This window comes from Dipteris shenzhenensis, chromosome 26 (assembly GCF_047967505.1).
Source record: "Dipteris shenzhenensis isolate YYH24624 ecotype China chromosome 26, Dip_SZ_1.0, whole genome shotgun sequence".
NCBI lineage: Eukaryota > Viridiplantae > Streptophyta > Polypodiopsida > Gleicheniales > Dipteridaceae > Dipteris > Dipteris shenzhenensis.
Window position 1 is genome coordinate 28,938,579 of NC_141621.1, and position 9,943 is coordinate 28,948,521.

Sequence of the window (9,943 nt, forward strand, 5' to 3'; positions counted from 1 at the left end):
ACATCGGCTTAGGTAGGAAAAGATCATGGGTATCATTATGCACAGTGACTAGTCAAGGGAGATCCTTTACAGACAAATTACATCTTAGCCTCTTTGACTATAATAGTTTCAAAGTAAGACAAAGAACTTGATCGAAACTCTTATGCATACATGGTTCCTATGAAAATGTAAACTAGGAGAAAAGGTTGTGTTTCTTGTGTGTGGTTCCTATCAATAAAGCTTGCTCATGGTCTTATAGATTAGTTCGTGGAGGCTCCTCTTTGTATTCATTGAGGATACCCTTGTGGAACCCATTTTTGTATCACTCAAAGGACCTCTTCTCAACTCCATTCTAGCAACTATAGTTAACCCTTCATTAGCATTAAAAAGTGCCCTTAGCAATAGTCTCACATGTTGTGCTTGTTAGGGAAGAAACCAACTACGATGAACTAACTATTGGTGGACTTCATTTCTCATTCCATTTGGACATGTATGGCTACTCTCAAGTCAACATCAGCACAGGTGTGGCTACAAACACATCGGCTTAGGTAGGAAAAGATCATGGGTATCATTATGCACAATAACTAGTCAAGGGAGATCCTTTACAAACAAGATACATGTTAGCCTCTTTGACTCTAATAGTTTCAAATTAAGACAAAGAACTTGATCGAAACTCTTATGCATACATGGTTCCTATGAAAATGAAAACTAGGAGAAAAGGTTGTGTTTCTTATGTGTGGTGCCTACTCGGTTCCTATCAATAAAGCTTGCTCATGGCCTTATAGATTAGTTCGTGGAGGCTCCTCTTTGTATTCATTGAGGATACCCTTGTGGAATTCATTTTAGTATCACTCAAAGGACCCCTTAACAACACCATTCTAGCAACTATACTTAACCCTTCATTGGCATTACAAAGTCCCCTTAGCAATAGTGTGTGAGGTGGTCTATGAGCTCTCATCCCAAAGGTAGATGGTGGGTAGCCGTAAAAGATGTTATTGGTAAGAAATAGTGCGTAAAATGTGAGTGAAAAATCATGGCTCAAATCCAAGTTCTTAGATTGGTAAAGCCACGCAACCAATAAAGGACTCTCTCCCTCATAATCCTAGTCCCTGTTGATATGTTGTTATTATGGGTCATCATGTACATGAATTTCATGAACAAAATTGTGTAAATAATCTTGGTCAGGTGGAGTATTTTAAACTCTGGAAATAATTTACTATATGATCCATATAAAATTTATCCCTCTCCAGTAGAGCCTATCAATGGATTATTTTAAACTCTGGAAAATATTTATTATATGATCCATAGAAAATTTACCCCTCTCCAATAGAGCCTATCATTATTGGTAAATTTTCAAAATTTTTCTCCAAATATATTGGTAATAATATTATTGGTATTTACATCTCATTTACAAGCAATAGTTTTTAAATTATCGATTGTAAACTTGGAGTTTCCATTATTATTTTTTGCTACATTCTAAATTCTTTATTTGGCTCCTCCCTCCTAGGGTAACATATGGCAAAGGAGGGGGACTATTTAACCCTATAGGCACTCATTTTGTAAAGAGAGCAGCATGTAGACCCTTTTGATAGCCTTGCTAATATTTTTAGTGTATGAGGAGACTTGTCACTACTATGGACTAGGTTGTGGCACCCCTTCACCTTGTATCTTCCTTACTGAACATGTTGCATTATCTATATTTAATTTGTTCAATTTCTATGGATCGGGGTGTGGGAACCCCACACCTTGTGTCCATGAGGGGTGTACCTAAAACAATAGCACCATATAATGTAGGTTCAACATGAGGGGTTTTTAATCCAAATTTTCATTGGAATATACATGGAGAAGTAGATTTTCTAATTGATAAGATCATAAAATTTAAATTCTTGTAAAGGCAAAGGAACATAGGGCTCGTATGTAAGTAGGGGCTTAAATATTACCCCCCTTGAATGCACATTGCATGCAAGTTTTTCTAGTAGTGCACCCCTTGGGCCTACCTTCCTCGGTGAACATCTATGTGTTTTTCACTTGGTATGAGAGCCATGTGATTCTGTGCATAGACTAATAGCCAAACTACAAGATAGTATAAATAGTGATACGTCTCTTATGGGGAGGTATGGCATGTTTGATAGCGGCGATGGTGGAAACGATGGAAATGTATGATATGCAATGTCATATGTGGTAGCTATGACTGCTGCGACTCCGCTTCGATTGTCCATGGAAAATCCCACCATGATGTCACACGACTTTGTACTTGATGGTGGATAGTTGGGACCTATATCTTGTGTGGGTAGGTGGTTGATATCTTTAAGTGGGATGATTTGACACTTTCAGGATCATGGCTAATGGGTGAAAGTTGGAGACGTTGGCTCCTCCTTCTCCCAGGGAGACTTATGGAAGTAGCATATATACAAATGAGGCCTCATTAAACACAGAAAAACAATTTCATTTAATGAAAATTTTAAACATGTAGGTGATTCCCTACGAATGTTTATACAAGAATGTCATCAAGAGGTTGGCATTTTGCAATAGTTTGCAAAAATGCATAAATTCACAAAAAGCAGAGCTTTGATAAGTTGTAGCAAGCATCACTTTTATTGAAGTGGAGAGCCTACATACTTGCCACCATCCAACAAGAAAACAAGGTAAGAACCACCTTAACCTTAGTTGGGAAGACAAGTGTCATAAACAACCCTTGTTATTGGGATAACAATAAAAATAAATGCTTAACCACAAAATTGTCAACCTTGATGTAAACGTCAGAGTATGAAGTTGATTGGAGTAACCATGAATTTAGGGGAGGAATGTAGCCTAATAAACGAAAGAATTTGAGTGTATAAAGATGATTGGAATAACCACAAATTTAGGGGAGGAGTGTAGGATAAAGGGAAGAAGAGGTACAACCAAAAAAGATTTAATGAATCAAGTACGAAAGAAAATGGAAAATTATAAGAAGAATTAGGGAAGAAGATGGAAAATTATTGAAAATAATGAAATAATTACGAGTGAATTATGAAAGCATATGGAAACTCAAGGGAAAGGTTTTAAAAACAGAGAAGGTAGAAGAGAATCATAGATGGGGATTTGGGGGGGGGGGGGGGGCAGAAAGGAAGTTTAACATAAAAGGACATGTTAAACAAGGCGACATCGGAGGTAGCATAAAACAAAAGCCGCGAAGGTGTGGTTTGCAAAAAGTTGTGACCTTTGCCAATGGTTGGGACAGCCCACTGATTGAGACCGCATGCCACTTAATCCCATCTTGCCTCTAGAACCATTTCAGAAATGGGGCCTGGATTTCATGGGCCTATTCAAGCCCGCAACTACCCACACCCAAATTTGATCAACTGCAAGGGGAAAAATACTTTACTAAAATTGATTTAAGATCAGGATATCACCTCAGGGGGGTCACTATGTATAAACCCTCTATATCACATGCGTTCAAGGCCTATATTTAAAATCCCTTATCTGTAAATTTTTTCATTAATAAAATGTACCCCGTTTCTATACAAATCTGTAAATTTTTTCCAAAACTAATTTAAATAGTCCCTTATGTATATTTATTTCTGTAAATTTTAGAAATAAAAAATATCCTTCTGTTGAACTCATGTGATAGGTTTACATATGATGAGCGACCCCCCCGAGGATATCACCAAGTACGAATTAGGGAAGAGGATGTACCTAAGACATCACATTTTCTTCTCTGCCATTTCTTAGGAATAAATGACAACACAAAATGGCAACCATTTCTTTCGAGCAGTCAGATCTCTCCTCGCTTAATGGTGCGGGCCAATATAACGAATGACTATTTTGAAGCAGGTTGCAAGGGATGGCATGGACCTATTTGTCGCCCATTTCCTTGAAGGCCATGCTCCTTCGTTGTAGTCGAGGTGTCAGGGGTCTTCAAGTCTCGCTGCCTCCACAGCTCTCCGTTGGTAGTGTTGGTTGCTCACGCTAGTAGGGATTTCCTTATTTCCATCCTTGGGTTCAGTGTCTCCTTGGATTCTCTGCTCTTCCTCGTGATGCGGGGGAAGGGGGATGGAAAGTGCTCTCAGTCTCTTTCATTTGCGTTCATTCCGGAGGGCGGGAAGGGATGGTTAGTCCTTTCATCTTCCCTTCAAACATCTATTTTTGGGGGGTTCGGGGATCTGTGCCCCAGAGCTCCGTCAATGTCATTAGTAAATGCATTTCGATGTGCCTCTTAGTGCCCCATAGTGGGGTATTTCGATTTTCTTTATCATTCCCACATTAGTTATGGCTTTTCGAGGGTCCATGGTGTTAACCTATGGTACCTTGGGTGGTTGGTCCCATTTCCCATAGTAATCTCTTGGTCATTATCTTATCAACCCTCGTGGTATCTTCTGGATCCATAGGTGGTGCCAATTTTTCGTAAGGTTATGTGGTTAATTCTATGCTTGTTAATCAAGCTTGAGGGAGGATTCCTGCATGTGTATCCATAAGGTCGCTATCCCCTAGGGAATGGCTTTTAGTTGGGGGGACTTCCTTGTTGCTTGGTAATCGATAGTCTCTGACCTCGAGATCCCTATTAGTGTATAGTGTTCGTGAATTTTCTGTAGGCTATTAATCATTCCTATGCTTTATTTGGAGGATTACCAAAAAGCGAGCGAAGAAAAGCGAGCAGCCCCAAATAAGCGAGCAAGATTAAATAGGTTTCAAGCGAGCGAGAACCTCATCCAGCATCTTATTCCTCTCAATATCATTGGAACAATTGATGTGATCATAAGCAAATTAAACATATTCCAACAATGAAGGCATGCTTGAAACTCACAATTAACTTCTCTTTCATCCCATACTATCAATTTGAGTCATTGTGGAGAGGTAGAGACACAACAATACATAAAATTTGCGATAAAAAAAGCAAACACTACTCAGATTGAACATCCACACAGCAGGATAATGATAGATCACAATGTAGAATATATGACTGAAAATATGTAAACATGATCATGTGCTACATATACATATAATGTCTTTTATGCTTGCAGAAGATCATCCATACATTCGATCCAAAAACATGGAAACAGAACTAACTATGTCAAAAGAAAAAAAACACATTTTCATCATAAGGATTAATTTTGCTTAGTGAAAATACCTATGTAATCTGGACAATACCATGCTGTAAAAAACATAGGGAGCCAAAAAAGGATTTTAGCCCTCCATATTTCTATTATGACCAATGTCTGAATGATAGTTCTATCGGAACTAGAAATGAATGCATCTAACCACTATGTTGAGTGCTCATCCAGTATCTTGTAGACTATTATGTTAAACTCAATACGTGACCACAAACTCAAGCATAAGAGGAGCATGATTCAAGTGAAATAATTGGCAAAGACACTCGGTAACTAGTATCCTACTGCATCTAACAGAAAATATGCACCAGGCGTTAACAAGCTTTTATTTCCACCCGTATAAGCAAACTCGTATCTTGTAGTATGAAAAACTTTAAGGAAAACATTGCACTTAATGCATCGGTTAAGCCAGTGACTACTCATCATGCACAATCAAACAATCATCAAGGAAAGTCTAGTCAAGCAAGTTGAAGCAAAAAACCAAATATCTATTCGAATCTATGCCGTGGTGTATCCGCCAACCATGAGTAGCAAAAGAACCTATGAAAAAAGCAAAATAGGGATTATGCCACTCTACCATTATCACTTCCATGCTACAAATAAGGGAATACATAGTCATTTTAGGGTACTTTTAGGGTTCATTCCCAACCACTAAAAAGAGAGCCAATGCTATCTATTTGTATTCATAAAATCTTTATGAACATTATCATGTTCAATATAAGGATAGGAGCTAGCTCAATGGGTAGTCTTAAACAAATATAAATACTATTCAAATTTTAACCTTATGCAAAAGCTTTTTTTTTAACACAAAGTAAAACTTGATTATACATATAGATGGGAATCAGGTCACCATTGTAAGTATGTATTTAGTAATTAAGTTGAAAATATTCCCTTAGAAAAATAGCTCAATCAACATAGTACCCATATTATATATCCAAAATTTACAAGATCTCATTCATACCATTAGATTGTTTTCATCACTTGTCATCAGTACTAACCTCAATTGGCATTATGTATTTGGGTCAAAATAGTTTTTAGTATAGGATATAATGGAGCAATACATTTATGTAATATCTAGTGATCATAGTTTCTAATATAGGATAAAATGGAGCATAGAGTAATGTTGTCATTCAAAAATGATAATATACCTTCCTTGACCATATACAAGTATCATGCATTCATAAAAAAAGTTAGTCATAAACTGCAATATAATGTGCCCATAATGCATGTACATTAAATCTTCACATGTTAGAATGTGAGAAAGGGAATAATTTAACTATGAAATCAGGGATCAATGTAGGAAATGGTCTTCTATGCACACATATATGCTAAGGGTCCATCTAATACAATATTGGAAATTGATGTGAGTATAAGTATATGCATCCATCGGTGATGTATATGAGTGTATGCATCCATTTGTGATGTATATTGTTGTACTAATCCATGGTGCTTTACAGCTTGAGTTGTTTGTAGCACAATTAATCACAACAATTTTGTATTTTTTTAAAGAAAAATGCCATAAACAATTCATGCTGCAAAACACACACAAAAAAATGGCATTTGTAGCATTAATCCAAGCATTTCCTACAAGCAATCTCCATCCCTCCCTTTCCTGCTTACTCTTTCGGCCACCTCCACCCTCTTGTTGCCCTTCAAGACTGCCTCTTGCCTCCTCGGCTCCTTGCTTCCTCACCTCCTCACCTCCTTGCTTCTTTGCCTTCTCACCTCCTTGCATCATGCTTGTTGATGGCAATTCCAAGGCTATCCCTCCCCTCATTGGCCAGCTTCTCTACTCCTCACGTCATCCTTCTCCTCATTTTGGTGTCTCCAATGAATAGCTTGGGGGTCTTGTTTTTGGAGGAGGGAAGCATAAGAATGGCAACACCTTAATGCGCTGTCATTTTTCGTGCCTTTGCCACCCAAAAACAAGACCTGCAAAGCCCTTGCTTAAGCTTGAATGAGCCTTTTGATTTTGGGCGTGTTAAGCCATTTTTTACCATTATACCCCCAAAATCAAGAGGCTCATTCAAGCTTAAGCAAGGGCTTTGCAAGCATTGCAAGTCCAGTAAATGAAATCAATCAGATTAGGAATTGGCAAACTCAATTTGGGAATGGTCAGAAATACTTTGTCTTTGAATAATGCCTTGGATCATGGGATGGGGTCCCATGAACCTGCTGCCTATGACAACGAATGATTCTGCCCTCGATTAAAGGTGACGTGTGTAGTAGTAAAAGGATAGCCCTCATGGAATCTCTAAGGGGTCTTGATTTTGGCCATGATTTGCACATTCTAGCACTTGAGCCATATATCAATTTCCAACACTTGAGGCATATAGTGGCTTTGCCCACGCAACGTTTCCAGCTGCAATCCAAGCATCAAGCAATCTCATATTCTGTATCCAGAGACATCATGAGGGGTAGAGCCTCTTTTTGGTAGTCTCACTAGCAATATGTATTGAAAAAAAAATGTATTCAATTATTATATTCTTCCTTGCTATATGAATGCTCTTAATGCATCCAAATTGTAGAACTACTTCAATACTACTTCTTAGTTATATTGTATAATAACCTCCGTATGTATGCTCGTGAGACAAAAAAAAAGAGACCTGGCAACCCAAAAATGATAGTGCATTGATGCGCTGCCATTTTTGGGCTACTAGGCCTCTTTTTTAATGTTTCCTGAACATAAGAACAAGCACTTATGTTCCTTACCTTTCTTTCCAATGGGGGTCTTGATTTTGGGGGTGTATGCCAAAAATTGATAAACAACATTATTTGATGCATATAGTTTTATTAAATCGATAAAATAGGCATGAAAACATCTAATTGGCTCTTGCCATTTGATTTGATGTATGACATGACCCCATTTGGATTTGTAATTCCAAAGATATGGGGTCTTACTTTTAGGGCTTAAATGCCTAAAATAGGCAGCGCGTCAATGCGCTGCCTATTTCATACATTTAGGCCTCAAAAATAGGACTCCATGTAGGACCAAATGAGGTCCTACTTTTGAAGCCTAAATGCATGAAATAGGCAGCACATTGACAAGCTACCTATTTCAAGAATTTAGGTCCTAAAAGTAGGACCCCGTATCTTTGGACTTACAAATCCCAATGGGATCATGTCCTATATCAAATCGAACAGCAAGAGCCAATTTAGATGGTTTTCATGCCTGATTTCTCCATCAATCAAAACTGTATGCATAAATATATACATCAAGATATGCATCAATATATGCATCAATATATACATATGTATGTATGTATATATATATATATAGATAAATACATACATGTGTGTGTGTATACACACACACACACACACACACACACATATATATACACATATAGATATATATGTATGTATATACATACATATATACATACTTACATACATACAACAAAATGGGGGTCTTGATTTTGGGGGGGGTATGCCAAAAATTGATAAACAACATTATTTGATGAATATAGTTTTAGTTGATGGAGAAAATGGACATGAAAACCATCTAAATTGGATCTTGCCATTCAATTTGATATATGACATGACCCCATTCAGATATGCAAGTCCAAAGATACGGGGTGCTACTTTTAGGGTCTGAATGCCTAAAATAGGCAACGCGTTAACGCGCTGCCTGTTTCATGCATTTAGGCCTCAAAAGTAGGACCCCATTGGCAACACAATGGGGTCCTACTTTTGAGGCCTAAATGCATGAAATAGGCAGCGCGTTAACGCGCTGTCTATTTCAGGCATTCAGGCCTTAAAAGTAGGACCCCGTATCTTTGGACTTACAAATCCAAATGGGGTCATGTCATATATCAAATCAAACGGCAAGAGCCAATTTAGATGATTTTCATGTCCATTTTCTCCATATATCAGAATTGTATGCATCAATATATACAAATATGCATCAACATATACATACATACATACATACATACATATATATATATATATATATATATATATATATATATATATATATATATATATGTATGTATGTATGTATGTATGTATGTATGTATGTACATGCATATATATACATACATACATACATACATACAAACATCAAAAGTAAGACCCCATTGGTTTCCCATGTCATGCATTTTGTTGTCTCTTGAGCATAACAACAAGCACTTGTGTTCTTTACCTTTCTTTGCATTGGGGGTCTTGATTTTGGGGGGGTATGCCAAAAATTGATCAACAACATTATTTGATGAATATAGTTTTAGTTGATGGAGAAAATGAACATGAAAACCATCTAAATTGGATCTTGCCGTTCGATTTGATATATGACATAACCCCATTTGGATATGCAAGTCCAAAGATACGGGGTCCTACTTTTAGGGCCTGAATGCCTAAAATAGGCAGCGCGTTAATTTGATTTGATATATGACATGACCCCATTTGGATATGCAAGTCCAAAGATACGGGATCCTACTTTTAGGGCCTGAATGCCTAAAATAGGCAGCGCGTTAACGCGCTGCCTATTTTAGGCATTCAGGCCCTAAAAGTAGGACCCCGTATCTTTGGACTTGCATATCCAAATGGGGTTATGTCATATATCAAATCGAACGGCAAGAACCAATTTAGATCGTTTTCATGTCCATTTTCTCCATATATCAAAATTGTATGCATCAATATATACATATATGCATCAACATATACATATACATAGATACACACACACACACACACATATAGATATATATGTATGTATATACATACATATATACATACTTACATACATACAGCAAAATTAGGACCCCGTTGGTTACCTATTTCATGCATTTTGTTGTCTCATGAGCATAAGAACAAGCACTTGTGTTCCTTACCTTTCTTTGCAATGGGGGTCTTGATTTTGGGGGGGGTATGCC